Source organism: Lissotriton helveticus, chromosome 6, assembly GCF_964261635.1.
Source record: "Lissotriton helveticus chromosome 6, aLisHel1.1, whole genome shotgun sequence".
Classification (NCBI taxonomy): Eukaryota; Metazoa; Chordata; class Amphibia; order Caudata; family Salamandridae; genus Lissotriton; species Lissotriton helveticus.
In genome coordinates, this window is record NC_136067.1 from 1,904,575,164 (window position 1) to 1,904,593,344 (window position 18,181).

The window sequence follows — 18,181 nt, forward strand, 5'->3', positions numbered from 1 at the left end:
ATCTAATTTCGAAAAGGGAAGTTAAAGGAAGAGTTTGTTTAGTGAGAGTTATTTCAAATCCGCTATTCACAAACCTCCTGGATGTTTCAAGTGATAGGTTGAAAACAGCCCAGGGGAAAGGAGTTCGTTCTTGGCATGCTCCTGGATAAGTGTAAAAATTCCAAAACCAAACATTGTTAAAGTAATACAGCATGTCAAACAAAACATAAAAAGGCAATAAATGCAGCTATTAAGATGAGTGTTGGAAGTCCATTTCCTATCATCTTTGGCATCTTGTACTTTCAGAGCTCACAGACCTCCTTGCAATGCTTAATTTGAGCATTTCCCACAGTTCGGCACCAGAACTCTAATAGATCGCATGTTCTTAAAACAAAAATGAGCCTTCATGATTGCCCTGATTGTGAAAGGCCATACAGTCATACATGTTGCATGAAAGGACTGCTGCAGGCAGCAGTATTGATAATTGTGAGTGCTTCAAAAGTGTATTTTAAGAATGTCACTATTACTACAGTAAAGGTACAGCAATAATGCCACACGAGCCATCCCCCAGGCGCCCCACACTCCCAAGCAGGAAGAGACACTAATTCTCTATTGGCTGATTTCAGTCAGGGTGGGCTAGGGCAGCACTCGCCTAGCTGCACACTTTTTGCTGAACCTTTTCGAATGGCTGGCATTGGTGTGCAAGGTCAAACTGGACTATAGGGCAATCAGGCATTGCAGAAGGGCTGACCTGGCAGGTTGGTGTTTTTCTGCTTTTGGGCCTTTTTAATGCCTGGTGGACATGTTCTTCTGATGTGTCTTCAGAACATCAAAACTGTCCCAATTTGTAACAAGCATTTACAATGCAACGGTCTCGGCATTGCAAAAGTTAGAGCTATTAGCATTGTACATGAACGCGAGTTTAAGGTCTTGACATTGTAAATGACAAGGTCTTTTATGTTTTAAAAACCAAAACATAAATAAGTCATTGTCATTTACAATGCCAATAGCTCAAAGTCGCATAATGTGTATGGCTAACTTCAGTAGCCTCCTGACGAGTGCCCTTTCATTTAATTTATTTTACAAATGAAAGCCCTGGCACTTTTTTTTTTTTTTTTTTACAAATTAAGCACGGGTGGTGTCTGTGTCTGTGCATGGGAGTGGTAGTGTCCGTGTGTGCATGGCAGTGGTGGTGTCCGAGTGTGTATGGCAGTGGTGGTGTCCGTGTGTGCATGGCAGTGGTGGTGTCCGTGTGTGCACGGCAGTGGTGGTGTCCGTGTGCGTACGGCAGTGTCGGTGTCTGTGTGTGCATGGCAGTGGTGGTATCCGTGTGTGTATGCCAGTGGTGGTATCCGTGTGTGTATGCCAGTGGTGGTATCCGTGTGTGTATGGCAGTGATGGTGTCCGTGTCTGTGCATGGGAGTGGTGGTGTCCATGTGTGCATGGCAGTGGTGGTGTCCGTGTGTGTATGGCAGTGGTGGTGTCTGTGTGTGCACGGCAGTGGTGGTGTCCGTGTGTGCACGGCAGTGGTGGTGTCCGTGTGCGCACGGCAGTGGTGGTGTCTGTGTGTGCATGGCAGTGGTGGTATCCGTGTGTGTATGCCAGTGGTGGTATCCGTGTGTGAATGGCAGTGATGGTGTCCGTGTGTGCATGGCAGTGGTGGTGTCCGTGTGTGCATGGCAGTGGTGGTATCTGTGTGTGCATGGCAGTGGTGGTGTCCGTGTGTGCATGGCAGTGGTGGTGTCCGTGTGTGCATGGCAGTGGTGGTGTCCGTGTGTGCATGGCAGTGGTGGTGTCCGTGTGTGCATGGCAGTGGTGGTGTCCGTGTGTGCATGGCAGTGGTGGTGTCCGTGTGTGCATGGCAGTGGTGGTGTCTGTGTGTGCATGGCAGTGGTGCTTACGCTGAAGCATTAGTGTACATGTTCACCTCCAGTTATCACTTTCTTGTGTATGTTACATGCTCCTCGATCATCTGTGCTGACTGCCGAGGAGCTACAAAAGAGTTACACGCACTCACGCAGTGCCTGCCTGTTTATCACCGCAGACACCATCAGCATCTGTCAACATAAAATGGTCATCTCAGAGGGGAAATCAGCAAAGACTGTGTCCCTCTGCTTGTGCTGAAACTAACCTGAAGGTCATCTCTCGAAAGAACCCAAGGGTTTGTCCTCGAGCTGCATACTTGTTATAATTAAAGTGGGCAGAGATTACCAAGTTGGAGAAGATTTTGAAAAGAGAGGTCACAGTTATTAGTTTGAGAGGATGTGATGTGATGCGAGATGATAGCACGATGTAGCCAAAAACTCGAATATTGTTGAATAGCTAGGACAACTCCTTGTAACATTCAGAAGGGCAAGGCCATAAAAAGAAACAATGAACGGGTATTTGGTTAAAACTCGCTGACACACCATCAGTGACGGAGGGTAAAAAATAATGCCTAGAATGTCAGGTGATCGCAGCGGAGGGACCAGGGTGGTGGCAGGTGCAGAAGTTCGTTATTCTAGGGTAATAGCGTGTGTGCAAGTTCCTCACGCCGGATATGAAAGGGTGAGGACAGATCGTGGGACATTAAATAATGCTTTCAAGGGGACATATTCGGCTGGCATAGTATTTATATCTTTGGCCGAATTAGGAATCAGAGCCATCCTCGTGAACGCTGGGCTGGATACAAGGTTTAAAACACCTCAGAGCGGCAGTGGAAATTATCAAAGCGCATTCCAGCCATCTACCTGGAGGCCTCGCTCGGTCCGACCTCACAACCCCTCGCCTGTCCACAGCTCCCGCCTCCCTGCCACCGCATTTCCCAAGCTTTAACTTCTTCACTTCGAAGAGGAAATTCATCGGGTTAGAATAGAAGGAATGACTTACATCTACTCCCTGTTGCATTGCCCCCTCGCTCCAAACGGACACTCGTATGGCCCAGTTATGTCCTACCCCCTAATTGCCTCCCCGCCCGGCTATATCCCATTCTCGTGGCTAGCAGCAGCCACGATTTGCAAATCTAAAAAGAGAGGAAGAGGGGGAGAGAGACCAAGTCAGAAAGACAGCGAAGGAAGGATAGATAAAGATGAAGGAGAGAAATATAAAGACGATGGGGAGAGAGACAAAGAAATTGTGAACGGGAGGGGGTATAACGATCATAGACAGAGCAACAACACGAAATGTATCGGAGAATGTTTTTGCGTTGCACGACCTTGAGCGAGCGCGGTCTAGGGAAATCTAGCAGTGCCTGCCTGTTTATCACCGCCGCGCGCCTCTCTGCAGACTCCCCCCTGCATTCCAGAGAGGCGCGCGACGCTATCCGGTATGCCATGCAGCTGTGGGCACAAGACCTGGCCGCGCGCATAACGTTATCCTATGGGAAAACGCTGCGCGCGGCCAGGTCTTGTCTCCCTTCGGCGTTCTCAGACTGCTGAGACGCCTACTATAGTTCTCTGGCGAGAACGCGCTTTTCAAGCGCGTTATTGCCGAGACCTAAAAATGGACCACTGTTTTTTGGCTATCTGCTTCACTAATGGGAGCCACTTTTGTTCTTGATGCCTGGGCCTATTTTCTGTCCTAGTCCTGCCCTGTTGATGTGTACAGATTTAGATTTAGAACCACAATGAAAACCAAAGGGACCAGGGCAGGCGAGTAAACAATCCATTTATACTTTTTTCATTTAAATCTGATATTTGTGATGTATTTTCCATTATGAATGCTAAACTACAGATACCAGAATGTAAAGACCAACAGCACAGACATTGAGCCAGGTTTTCAGCTTCTTCCAGAACTCGAGAATTGAAGAGGAGGCTCCGACGTGGAAAGGGCGGTTGTTCCATGCTTTGGAGGTTACATGGGAGCAGGCAAGGCCTCCGGCTTGCTAGTGAGAGTTCGGCTGAGCAAATGTTTCTGGCAGGCGTGTAGAAGTGTATGTTCAGGTATGCGGGGCTGGTTTTAAGTAGTGCTTTGTGTATGTGTGTGAGCAGTTTGAATATGGTTCCTTTCGTTTGTATGAGAGACTGGGTAGTTCCCTGACCTGAGGGGTGGGATGGGTGTGGCAAGAGAGGATGACTGTTTTAGAACATAAAATGATCGTGTATGTGCTTCTTAAGGTGGGCCTCCATGTGCAGCTTGGTGCAGGTGCTGTACAGCACCTGCACAATACACAAGACTGCACTCATCAAGTAGTGACATAGAGCAGGTGGACATATTTATGTTCCACTGTGGACAAAAAGGGAAGGTAGCTTAAAGCTGTTCAACTTATGCCATGACTTTAGAGAAAGAACACTGTTACTGGGAACCTGGACAGCAGGGACCCAGAACACTGGCATCAAAAGCCAGGCAAAATGTTGGGGAGGTGGGTACTGCAAGAGAAAACCAGTTTCCTACAGCTGGCCACTTGGAGAACTGCACTCTAGTCCAGCACTACAGGTCCCAATTAGCTATATTCTATGCATGCTGCTTTACATCTGACAATGTCACATACGAGATGCTAGTGACATAGTTCATCCGAGCAGATTTTCCCGACCACTTCTCTCACCAAACATGCCTGCTTAAGACCATGAACTGTAAATAAAATATCAGACTGGACAACCCAGTCAGTAACCATATAAATAGAATATAGTCATATGAAATACCACAAAAAGACCTGCATAGTTGTTCAAAGCTGCATGCCTGCCAAAAAAACATGATGTGAATGTTTGTCTCAAACTAACAAATTTATTTTGACTTGTGTCGGTTGTCTACTTACTTATATAATATGGCGACCTCCTCTGATGTGTCTGTAAAACTTACCTTTAGTCTTCAATTTTTGTCCTGAATCTTGATCTTCTGTCCTGAATTTTTGTCCTCAATTTTGACCCTTTGTCCTGAATGTTTACATTCGCCGTCCAGAATTTGCACCCATGCCTGTTGGTCACCCTGTCACCAACAGAAGAGCGTCACTCGGCCATAGAAAAAAGCAGCTCTTGCAGTAGCTTGGGGTCTCGAGCACTTTCAACAGTTGGTATGGGGTTCGTTCCAACGTTTTAGTGAGATCTAATCACAGACCATTGTCCAAACTACTGTCTGCTGATAGAATGCGCACATGCCCACCTACTATTAATTGCACGTTTCTCCATAAGGCTGATGGATTATGGGACAGAGCATGTTCTAGGGGTTAAGAACAGAGTGCCTGTGTACGCTGGGCTACTACGTAAAGCTTCTGGCAGAAGTAGAACGTGACTCGTGTTGCAGTTAAAGCCTGTTAGCGTTAAAGATATTCAATGCTGTCTGTGCCCTTTGTACTTAATGAACGCATGAGGTGGTTCGCGTTAAGGCTCTCTCTTGACTTCGAGCATGGCCAAGTAATTAAACATAGCACTCCTGCCAGCGCGGCCGCCTGAGCGAGCGCACGAGCCACGAGGAGTCTTTCACTAAACTAAAGTGCTGCAGAAAGCAAAGAGACTGTGCATCCGGCCAGGCGATGCTGGGCTTGGGGTCCCGCCAGGTGATGCCCGGGTCCAGTCTAATTCTTGCAAAACCCCCAACGCCATAAAACCCATTCCCAGACGGTATTTATTCTAATGGCGTTTCTATCTGAAGTTCATTTTTTAAAAATATATTTCGTCCTTCGCAGCTGAGGTGCTGTGCGGTCACAGTTCACGTACTATTTACTAATCTTTAGACACTTTCCAGCTGCTCTTTTGACCAATCTTCGAATTTTGTTTTCAGCTCCGATAGCCTCAAAGTGAACAGCAATCATTTATAAAACATGCCACATTTTTGATGTTTTACCATGTAGACTGGATAAATGACTGAGGGAAGATTGAGGTAACAAAACTGATTGGATCCTGGACCTACAGTGATAAAATGAAGCAAAATTGCTGCTCCCACTTTAGGTGTTTGCCCAGATTTATGATGAAATAGTCTCATTGCATACTGCATTATCAGTATTTATAGATGAAGGCGAAGGCTGTGCGTATAAAACTGCGTCTCCAGGTTGATCGATGTTTTCATAACATAGCAATAACATGTTATCACCCGCTTCTTACGTAACTGTGCAGTTTAAAACACTGTATAATAAATTGTTTAATATTACTTAATTTTAAGGTACATATTTTACCAATTTGGGAAGGATGAAAAGCTGAGTTGGCTTTGCCCGGATGAATATTCGTTACCGCAGTGTCACTCTGATGTCATTGTTGAGCAGTTAACACACGGGGTTACCTTGCAGTCCTAATAGTAATCAATTAATTGCCCACCAGTGTATTGTTTCTGTTTATTGGTAAAGCGCTAAAACAGTACATCAAGCTGTCCAACTGTCACAAGCATGAAATGATGTCAATTTGCAATCCTCTGTTTTTCTGCAGGCCAAATCACTGGAAAAGCATGGTTTCAATTCTTTCGAAAGCAGAGGTATGTTGCTTCTGATCTTAAATCTTTATTTTACTTTTACGATTTTGTAATGCACTGCATGCCTCTGCGTAGTCTTCTCAGAGTATTTTTGAGGTGGGGGACAAGTAAAATCAGAGGGTTCTCATTCAAAGGGTGTGTGTGTGTGTGTGTGCGCGCCAGTGTTCAATGCAGCCACCTCTGAATGCTGACTTGATAGTGTAAACCTACTAGAGCAGTGGCCTTCGAACGTTTTCTTGCCTACTTTTTTGTTTAAAAAATGATTGGAACCCTCTAACCTCCCAATCAACGAAACCTGTGTTGTTTTTTTAAAAGTTCTTTTTATTTGTAATGAAGACCAAACGGCGTCAACATGGTCACACAAGTGGGCATCAGAAGGAGCAAAATGTTACCACAGTTGTTATGGCATTAAGACTGCAATTTATCAAAACCATTAGGGATCGACCTCAAGCACCGAACGTCTGGGCTGGGGAGGTTCGCAAATTCCACCTCTATAGTCGTTCCATTTATCCCATACCTCCCTCCATTTTTTGGGACAGCCTCGGGACACATAAACTGTCTTCTCCTGCAACATACACCAGTCCATGTCACGTTTCCATGCCGCCAGTCGCGGAGTCGTGGCAGCCCCCCAAAGTCTTGCAATGTTGCGTTTAGCTATCATCTGACCAAGCGTGGCCCAGAGCCTGCCTCTGGCTGGCAAGTCTGTTAGTTCCCAAATATTCAAGACACACCGCTTCGCCTCTGCACGCAGCTCCACTCCCCACACGTCCTGCATACAACGCATCACCTTCACCCAGTTGGCTTGCAGTGTTGGGCATTCCCATATCATGTGAAAGAAGGTGCCCACCCTCCCGCACCCCCTCCTACATCCATCCTCCCCACTCCTGCCCATCTGTTTCATCCTGGTGTTCGATATGTACACTCTGTGCAGTATTTTAAGTTGAATGAGCCGTAATCTAGATGAAATAGCCACCTCCTTAGGGTAAGCCAGTGCACTCCTCCACTCTTCCTCGTCTATTTTCAGACCATCAGCCTCCCACCTACTTTTGAGGCCCAGGAAGCAATTGTTAATAGACCCACACACTTCCTATCTGTGGGGATTGTACTCTAGGGGCCAGATGTAGGTAAATAGTATTTACCGATTTCTATAAAATACCAAATTTTACCGATTCGGTATTTTAGAATCGGTAAATGCTATGTAGCAAAAAATTCGGTAAAAAATACCGAATTGGTAAGATTCGGTATTTACAGATTCAGTAATTGCCATTCATTCCTATGGGCCTGGAGGCCCATAGGAATGAATGGCAATTACCGAATCGGTAAGGAGGCCCATAGGAATGAATGGCAATTACCAAATCGGTATTTACCGATTTAGTAATTGCCATTCATTCCTATGGGCCTGGAGGCCCATAGGAATGAATGGCAATTACCGAATCGGTAAATACCGATTCGGTAAAATGGGGGACACATTCAAGGGTGCCAGGGTGTCACTTTGACACCCTGTTGCACCCCTGAATCGTGCTTGTGTGCAGATGTGGCATACATACATGCCCTAAGGGCATGTATGTATGCCACATGGCACAGTTGAAAATGCACTGATTTGCATTTTCAAAGGTATTCCTTATTTACCACCAACTTATAGTTGGTGGTAAATAACGAATCCTAAAATGGGAAAAGCACTCATTTGAGTGCTCCCTACATTGCAGATTCGGTAATTTACCGATTCGGCATTTTAAGGAATCGGTAATTTACCGATTCCTTAAAATACCGAATCGGTAAATTTCCGAATTTGCAATTTAGGCCACCTACATCCCAAATGCCCAATATCCGTCGGTAACGGCCGAAATTCGGTAATTTCGTCCATTACGTACTGGTATTAGGCCACCTACATCTGGCCCTAAATCATTGAGCATTATAAACAAGTCTGATCACAATTGCAGGTTGCTGCCTTGAGAAAAGTCTAAGGCAAAGTCGAGGGATATGTGGAAAAGACGTAAGGAGCTCAAGGAAAGTCCTTTGATGTCCAGACACTGCGCTCCAGTATAATGTCACATGGTCAGTAAGAATCCCGAGGTCGGCGTGGCTTTCCTCTTAGGATCTGATACAAACTGTGGAGCCGGTGCTACTCGAATTTTCTAGGTCTTCATTGACTCTAGAGCAGATTATTCCCGTAAGGCAGCTTTGCCAGCTGTTTCTTCACTGATGCCACAGTTGGCTCTAGGGACGTCCTTGCTGGATCGGTCCCTGCCCTCAATTTGTAACCATCTTTGGCAAGAGTTCGCTCTGTGTCATTCTGTGCCATCACTAAAGTGCATCCCTGTTTTGTGGAGGATTCCGCTCTGATTCCTCTTCCTCAACTACTGTATTTTAGGACTATGGAAGCCATTTCCGGGTCAGATTGTCGCTATCTAAGAAGGTCTTCAGTGATTTCTTTTTTCTCATGATAATAAAGGGGCGGGTAATTTGCCCCCTGCCCAATATACTGATGCTGGTTTTACAAAATTCAAGTGGCCTGGAAGTTCACCTGAATGCACTCTGATTTCACCTATGAAGCCCCCGACCGAGAAAGGTTGCTTATTTGCAGTAGTAGTTTGGTGAGAAACAGAGATTTGGGAATTACCACTCCCAACTGATGTGTCTAAGACTAACCTACTTACATAGATACTTAAACCTGGGCCTTCTGCTTCTGACATTCTTATGCGACTCAGTGAGGCTTTAGTTAATCCAAAGGTAGTGAGAAGCCTTTTCAGTCCCAGCAGTGAGAAGTCCTATCTGAAAGTGCCATTGGCCAACACCAGGAGATGCAAAAAATGTTATTCAGTACCCAACATCTGTGGTGCAAGCTTCTATTTGTAAGATCAATCCAAACATGGAGTCAAAAACACTCTAGTGTGGCACACTTTCTACGCCTTTTGCTTTCTGACCCTCTGTTCTCAAACACCTTAGGACAAGGTGTGTGGGGCCTCTTTAACTAAATTGCTCAATTTAATCAGGATGGCTAAGATGTGGCCAAAGAGATTTTATGATTTGGCCTCATCACCACTGAGACTATTGCTTGTGCTGCGGGAATAAGCGTTGTCAGTAGATGACCTGCCTGGGTACTCTGTGCTTGATTTTCCATAGATGTCCAGGCCTCTTTGATGAAATACCCTTTGACATGGCCAGTATTTTTGGCAAAAAAAGCCTATTCGGTCTTTGGGTGTTTTAAAAACAGCAGGGCAACAATTCGCCTCATGGGCGTGTCCTCCCTGTCCATCAGTTCTGTGTATAGGAAGTTCAGAGGCTAATCTAGGGGCCTCCATATTTCATCAGCACTAAACTTCACAACTGAGTGACCAGCCCATGAAGGCTTTTTTAATGGCGCTGGGGAGAGCGTGCAGCCTCATTGGCAAGGATGACACTCCCTCTTGTTCCACTAGCACATCAAAGTCACTTTATCTTCCATCAAGCGAACAACTGCGCAAAGTAGATGCTAGATCAACATTTCCTGCTGTATTGATACTTGATCATGTTGGATCAACGATTCCTATGCACTTTCCAAATGTACTATGCCCTTCCCTTTCTGACACCCCTGTATGCACACAGACTTTGTGACAACACCTTATTCAGGGAGGCGTTGAGGTTACTCACTAAGGGTTCAATTGAGGTAGGACCTGTGGTAGAGCAGAGGATGGTAAGGTTCTCACAGTCCATTTGGGTCTCTAAAAAGGATCCTAATTTTAAACCTCCGAGCTAAACTCATCCCTCAAGAAGGAAACGTTAAGGGTACTGCGGGCATTTTACTATGACAATTGGATGGTGTCCCTGGATCTGCACGACTCATACTTACTTTTTTTTAATCATCTCCGTTTTGTAGTGGAAGGCAATCGCTTTTAGTTCACTGTCTCCCTTTGGTTTTTTCATCTGCCCTGCAGGACTTTATGAAGATTGTAAGTGGTTGTGGCCCAGCCTTGCAGGTTGTTAGTTCACATACTTGTGTACCTCACTGACTGTTGAAGGTGGCCTCATCTTAGTCGATCTTGATCACCTGCAGAGCACAATGCCATTTTCCGCCTTGAGGTTTTCCATCAATTAATTTAGATTAATTATACAACCTTCCCAGAGCTGCCTTCATTAGGGTCTTTCTGGGCACAGTGACCTTGAAGCCATCTCCAAAGCGAGTTTGGCTGTGATCCTGATATTTTTGTAAGAAGAGATACCCCTCTAGTGCTGATACTCCTTGCTCTAACAACATCATGCCTCATTCTCAATGGCACATTAGGGCCCTTCAATGGAACTTGCATGTGCTGTAGTCCCAGGATTGGGTTGTGTCGCAAACAAGATCTGTATTTTCAGCAAGGCATCTCAAAACAGTCGGTGATGGATGCAAATCTGACGGGAGCCTGGCTGTTCGCCTTACCCCATCCTGAGGTTGCAGTGGTGATAGAGGTATCTTGTCAAGGTTGTAGAGTTTGCCTGGACAACATTGAGATTAGAGGTCTCTGGTCTTGGTTGGAGCAGGAATGTCGTTCTGATTTACTAAAGATGTGTGCAATCCTGTTCGCTTTGAAGGCCTTCGTGCAGTCCATTCGGGGGCAGGTTAATCCAGGGCTAATGAACATAATTTGTGCCCTGTGGTACTTCAGAAAGCATGGCAGTTGTTGGAGGAGTTGTATCCTCTTCATTTAGAGATGAGATTGTGGCACTGGCTGGTACTTCAGAGGCTCTTCCCAATGGTCTATCTTGTAGTGGAATCTCTCAACAGCAGAGAATATATCCTCTTGCCTACCACAAGCCAACTGGAGGTAGCACTGGGTGTTTTTGCCCATTAAGTGCACATCATTAGTAAATCTCTATTTGTTACATCCAAAACACAGGGTGTGTAGTGTTTTGCACTCCAGAGATTGACACTCACAGGTTCTCAAAGGGACACATTCTGCCTATGGTGGGACATCAGCCTTGTGTACTTATTTCAACCTGTCTTCTATCCTGTGAAGGTGGCCCAGTGGAAGTACCAGACCCACTGAGCTTAGTCTGGAGCTACCAGATTCAGCAGTGGTAAGAACCTCTAACCTGGAGCATCTGTCCACACTTCGACTTCCTCTGCTAACTAATACTCTGATCTCCTCTTGGGGCAGCAAATTATACCCAAACCTCCAGATGTAAGTCTGGCTGCCCACCACCGTTCCACCAATTACTTATGTTCAGGCAGTTGAGCTAGATTTGTCACCTGCGGTTGGCAAAAGCAGGTTGATTCTCTGCAGGCAAAATGGCCTAATGTTTTTATATCCGACCAAACTGGTGGTTTGCATTCTAGCTGTCCGGTTCTTTAACGGGCAGACATTTGGTGGCTGTTTAAACCACCCTGCACCATATTTACTGCAGCTGTGCTCCAAAGGCAAGCCCATCTGCACCAATCCGCACAGCGTTTGTGTATCGAGCCAACTGTGCTGCCCGGCTTCTTTCAGATTCTGAAGCGCTAGGTAGGGCAAGTAATAATAATAAAACATTTATTCATGCCTTACTTGTGCTTAGGAACGCTGCAGAATGGGTCAATTCCTCGTCAGCTGCGAGATAACTTTCTCTAAAACATTTAGATGCTCCGTCTCCACTCACTCATTCCCTCCTCTGTACGCTCCTTCACACCTGTGTTGGTTTATTCTGATACACCGAACTCGACATTGCAGTTGAAGTTTGCTCTCATTAATGCATTCTCTTTACAGTCAGTTTAAATGTGTGACCTTTTAGCCTTCATATTTGAGGTGCTTTTTTCATGGAGACTGGGACTCGATCAAAAAGTGCAATCCTCTGTTATGGCTCTGCTCATGATGCCCCGAAACCTGTCCCAGGATGCTTGTTTCTGGTCTAGGGAGGACCTGGCTTGGCAGTTCGGACCAGACTGTTCCCATGAGGAGCAGGGTCAAGACTGATTTGCATATGGCTGGGTCTAAACTGGGGTGGCATGGTGAGCAAAAGAACAATGGATTTAATGTAGATCTTTTGACTGGGGGTGAATGTTTGATTTGTTCTGCATTCTGTCCATCATTTGTTTGTCTTTAACTTTCTAAAAGTGGCGTTTTCAAGATTGACTTTAACATTAAATATGATTTTAGATTACAATTCCTTAGACACCAACCATGACTTTCTATCTGCTCTCAAACTAAAGTAATTACTTATGAAATGTGATGAGGGAACCCAATGTTATTCTGTGGGTGAGGTAGGCCTCCCAGTAGTGAAAAACAAATGTAAGAGTTTTTCACAATCAGTTCATGTAAAACTTGAAAGTGTATGTCCACCTTTTTAAATGCAGTGTGTGAGATGTTTATTTAAGGGGATATTTAGATGGGTGGCACAGTAAGTGTTGCAGGCCCACTAGTAGCATTTAATTAACTGGCCCTGGGTATATGGTGTGCCACTTTACTAGGGTCTTATAATTAAATTAAATATGCTAATCCGGTATTAGCCAATTTTACCATGTTTTAGGGAGCGACATTTGGCACTGTTTAGCAGTGATGTGATGAAGTACAGAGTCCTAAGGCCAACAAAAACAAATTCAGCAAAACAGGAGGGGATAAGACCAGATGTTTGGGGTGACCCTGCTGAGGGGGCCAAGTCCAACATAATCCTTGCCACAGGGTGTATCACAAATGTCATTAAATAAACCTGTGCTTAACCCTTGGGTAGCTTGGCACAAAGCAGTCCGGCTAAACTAAAAGGCAATTTATAAAGTAGAAATGCAGTACAATAATAAAGTGGAAAGGCAGCACAAGAAAATTCTCAAACCAATTCAGAAAAATAGAGAAAATGTTAATACACAAAATGACGCGAAGATATCAAAAATCCAATAAGTGGAACCAGAGATATGATTTTTTTAAATTTGAAAAGCACCAAAAAGAACAAAATGCCAACCACAGTTATTTGAGCACGCTAGACTGGATCAGAGTCGAAAGTTAAGGCCAACCACGAAGGAGAGCAGGTCAGATAAAGGGGGGGGGGACTAGGTATTTCCAAAATAGTAATATAAAATCTGACTTTACCCATAAATTGAATTCTAAACTATTAACAGGAGTCCTTGAAAAAACAGATTACTGCATCTAGATGTACCACTAATATGTTATGTAGATATAACCTAGTATCCTAGCAGACTTTTTCAGAACTCAGCTGAACCAAGATATCAACCCGCCAAAAAAACTCTTTGAAATCATCAAGCATCAATCATGCAATACAACTAACTCTAGGGAATTAAACGACCTGGCCACACCTACCTGTGACGTGCTTGCCAATTTCTTCCACAAAAAGACTAACACTATCGAGCTAGACATCGAGCTAGACAACCAATCCAAGATGACCCTCCCACAAACCATGTTCCAAGATCCTAATTTGGGCGCTCTAGTCGAAGTACATTAGAATAATCCTGGGGAAGTTCCAAAAAACAATGCCTTGTGGCACACCTTCTCGCCTCCCAACAAATTATAGACAACACTCTTCAAGCAATCAACCCCTCCAATCATTTCTCTGACCCCCTGCCTCCTGCCCTGTTCAAAATTTTAAAAGCATCTATCCTACCATTATGGGCAAAAATTGTAAACGCCTCCCTGAGTCAAGGCGTCATTCCGGACTGTCTTAAAATAGGGCAGGTCACACCTATTCTAAAGAAAGCTGATGCCTCTCCATCTGATCTAAACAACTACCGTCCTATAACCAACATCCCCACTTTGGCAAAACTATTGGAGAAATGTGTTCAAATTCAATTTTGCAACCACATTGATCACTACAACCTCTTAGACCGTCACTGATCAGGCTTCCGCCGAGGACACAGCACAGAATCTGCACTCACACACATTATGGTTGATATACTAAAAATGCTTGACCGCAATGAATCATGCCTATTGATACTTCTTGATCTGTCCGCCTCCTTCGATACGGTCAAGCATGACAACCTTCTGTCCCTATTGGAACGTAGGATGGGTCTCTCGGGCACAATGTTGCAATGGTTCTCCTCCTTCCTGAATAACGGATCCCAAAGAATCAAGATGAAGAATTCATTCTCGCAACCCTCTATGGTCACACTTGGTGTGCCTCGGGGATCAGCCCCATCACCCATTCTTTTCAACCTCCTAATGGAGCCTTTGGAGAAGGCACTGAAATCAGTGACCATTCTATATCACCTGTACACGGATGATACCCAGTTATATCTGAAAATCACCTCGCCAGATGACTTCATTGCCTTCAACACTATTCTCCTGAACATGCAAAGCTGGCTCACTAACCACCACCTCATGTTGAATACCAAAACAATTGAATTCATTCTCATCTCCCCACCAAGCCACACTCCAAAGCTAGACTTATGGTTAAAACACCTAACCTCCTATGACTGTGTCCCCCTCACCATTGACTCCGCGAAATCCCTAGAAAATCCATAGACAAACACCTGAACATGCAGTCGCACATCGCTATGGCCACCAAGGGAGCTAATCACAATATGAGTATATTAAGGAAATTCAAACCCTTCCTCCCTCAGGCAGATCTAACAATGGCAGTACAAGCCCTAGTGCTACCTAGACTAGACTACGAACGTACCACCCTCTGGGGGCTCCTCAAATACAAGTTGGCTCCACTGAGAGCAGCACTGAATGCTGCGGCTAGACTGGTATCAAGAACCAAAAGAAATAGTCACATCTCACCAACCTTGAAAGCACTGAATTGGTTGCCTTACGAGGCTAGAATACACCTTAAAGTGGCCTGCAATTCACAATAATACACCCAGTTACCTGGCTCTAAAGCTGGAGAGATTGGGAGGCTGCAGACAACTACGAAGTGCGAGCCCTTTCCTTCTGAAACCTCAATCATTTCAAAAAGAGAACTGGTTGTAGAGCTTTCTTTGGGATTGCACCAAAGATTTGGAACTCGTTACCTCCGCTAGTGCGTGGAATTACTTCCTTTACTTCATTCAAAAATGAAGTAAAAAAACTACTATGAATAAATTCATGTCCTAATTTTAATTATAAGATATCAGTCATCTTTAAGATCCTATTACCATTACCTATCTCAGATGGATCGGTTGATTCTACTGCATGTAAGACTTATATCCACTGTGAATCGTTAGAAGTCATTATATGCAAGTCTGTTAGCATAATCACCTAATATTCATTAACTGACTATTGTACAATCTCCTGCAGAATCACGGTCCTCTATGTTTATTATTCATGATTTATATTTCTGTGCACAAATTGATACAATTGAATGTGTGTATACCTCCGCAACCATTTCCTCGTGGGTCACGTTCGCGTTATATAAAACTTTATAAATAAATAAGTTTGTTTATGAAATAGTCTTTCATACTTACTTCCCTTTCTTAATATGTTAATATTTTGCAAAAAATGCTGGCTTTGCATATAGGTTACTTGTGCATGGAGAACTTGTAATATTGTATATTTAATAATGATGTATTGTCTGTTATGGAATATTGGTATTTTTATTTTTTAACCCCTTCGGTGCTCATGACGGAGTGGTTCCGTCATGAGCGCCGGTTGAGCTGTGCTAATGACTGAACCACTCCGTCATGGCCCCGCCCGCTCAATAGAACCTTCAGCAAAGCGCGAAAATTCGCGCCGCGCTGAAGAGGTTAAATTTACAAACAACTGAGACTTGTTTTTATTCTGTATATTGTACTCCCTGTTTAGTATGTTTTTATGGTTGTACATTTTACACAGAGTAAAGGTGACTTGAGTCCTTGAATCATTTTTCTAGCAGCTCCAAACTGAAATTAGCAAAAAGAACAAACAAATGATGGATGGAATGCTGATTCACCCCAGTCCCAGATCTAGGTTTAATCTATCATTTTAATTAAGCATTATAAGTTGTTATAGTATAGCTTGGTGTTTTCCTATGGGAGAGCCAGCTTTGCTACAGTGAAACTTTTTGGGGTTTTTTACTGCCAGGACATGGTAAACATTCACTATGCATGTCTCACGTTTTTAAATACTTTGCACCCTACCGTATTGGCATTTAAGGCAAGCTTTTGGGGCTAACTTATAAGTACTAAAATAGAAACGTTTAGGCCTGGCTAAAGATCTATTTTATAAGTCAAAACAGCAGTTTAAAACTGTGTACCCAGATTGCAGGGGCAGGCATCAAGGCTTTGGTGTGTGGCACAATGATGTTGCAGCCCACTGGTAGAATTTAATTTACAGGCCCTGGAAACAAATAGTGCCATATACTATGGACTTATAATTTTAAAGTACCAATTGTTCATATGTAAATGTTACCATTTATAAAGGGAGCGCACAACCAATTTACCATTGGTTACCTATGGCCAACAAAAATGGTTTAGCAAAAGGTAAAAATCGGGGTTGACCCTGCTAGAAGGGCAAATTTCCAACAGTATAGTTAGTTTCTTACCGGTCAAAAGTTGACAGTGACTCTGATTACAATTAGATGTTGATGAGTACCATTGCACTATGGCATTCCACCGGCCTCCGCATTATTTCCGCTTTTCTTTATTAAACGCCTTTTATTCCAGTGGAGCTCAGGCTCACCAAACAGCACTGCAAGCAACTTGAACGCAGTTGAAGACAAAAGCCAAAGACACTGACAGGATCACCTACAAATCAGTCTTCAGACACTACAATCAGCAAATCCGAGCCACCAAACGTTGTGCTCTCACAGACCTTATTGAAAGCAACAGTGGCAAAGAAATCTTTGCCCTAGTGAAACAAAGCAAACTCCACCCCTTCTCAGGACCTCTGCACCCAGCGGCCTTATTCTTCAGCAACAAAATCGCTAGCATCTATGAAAATGTGAGCCCCAGCCAGACCTTCTCACCCTTGCAGCTATCCTGCTCATCTCTACCAACACCCAGAGGACAACCCTGACCACCGGCCCACCTTTACCACTTAAGAAACCACAACGATAATGGAGTTCATTCATTTTGGAGCTCCCTCAGACCCCGGTCCTCACTGCATCTTCATTAAAGGACAGGACCCAATCAGTGGAGCCCTCACCCCAATCCTGAATCACTCAAATCATCATATCCACCTACCCAGACACCTGGAAACACTCCACAGTATTTCCCTCCTCTAGAAACCCTCAGCAAACCAAAAGACACTACTGAACTACCAGACTATCTCCCTCCTACCATACCCAGCAAAAGTAATGGAAAAGATGATACACAAACACCTAGCCACCCTCCTCACTAGCTACCTCCTGGACATCACTCAATCCAGATTCAGTAAAGAGACAGCCCTCATCCCCACTATGGACGACATACAGGTGATTATGGTCAGGGTTGACATGCGGTTCTCATCCTACTGGATATTTCTGCAGCCTTTGACACCATGTCACACTCAATCCTTATCTAATGCCAAAGCTGGCATCCAAGGTCCCGCAGTTCAGCAGATCTGCTCCTTCCTGACATGCCGCCACCCAGTCGGTCAGCCTGGCTCCCTTCCTCGAAGATGCTGTCCACTGTCCTTGTGGATCTGCAGAGTTTCAGAAGGATCCTCAGTCAGCCCCACTCTTGTTACCACTCTTGACCCCACTTGGTAGCATCATCCCTGCCCACTGAATCAACATCATATTCTATGCTGATGACACCCAGGTCATACAGTCCCTCTCTGGCAAGATGCCAAACACCTGGACAAATTTGTCCGCCTACATGCCCAAAGTTACTAGATGATGAACACCAACTGCCTCAAGCTCAACACAGACCAGACGGAAGTAGTCATTTTGCCAAAGACATCTCTCTCTGAGATCCACCTGGTGGCCTGCCGAACTCGGGCTCAAACCCCTCCCATGCAAAGAACCTCTGAATAGTAATCAACATCTAACTCCCAATGACCGGCCAAGT

General features: G+C 44.6%; 1 protein-coding gene across 2 annotated transcripts in view; it reads left to right on the top strand.

The window, feature by feature from the left end:
* Positions 1-18,181, top strand: part of LCLAT1 (lysocardiolipin acyltransferase 1) — a 718,584-nt gene that overhangs the window by 99,969 nt on the left and 600,434 nt on the right. For both annotated transcript variants that reach the window (XM_078649857.1, XM_078649858.1), the window contains exon 2: positions 6,312-6,357. The gene's annotated coding sequence lies outside the window, so the exon portion shown is untranslated. The remainder of the gene's footprint in view (positions 1-6,311; positions 6,358-18,181) is intronic.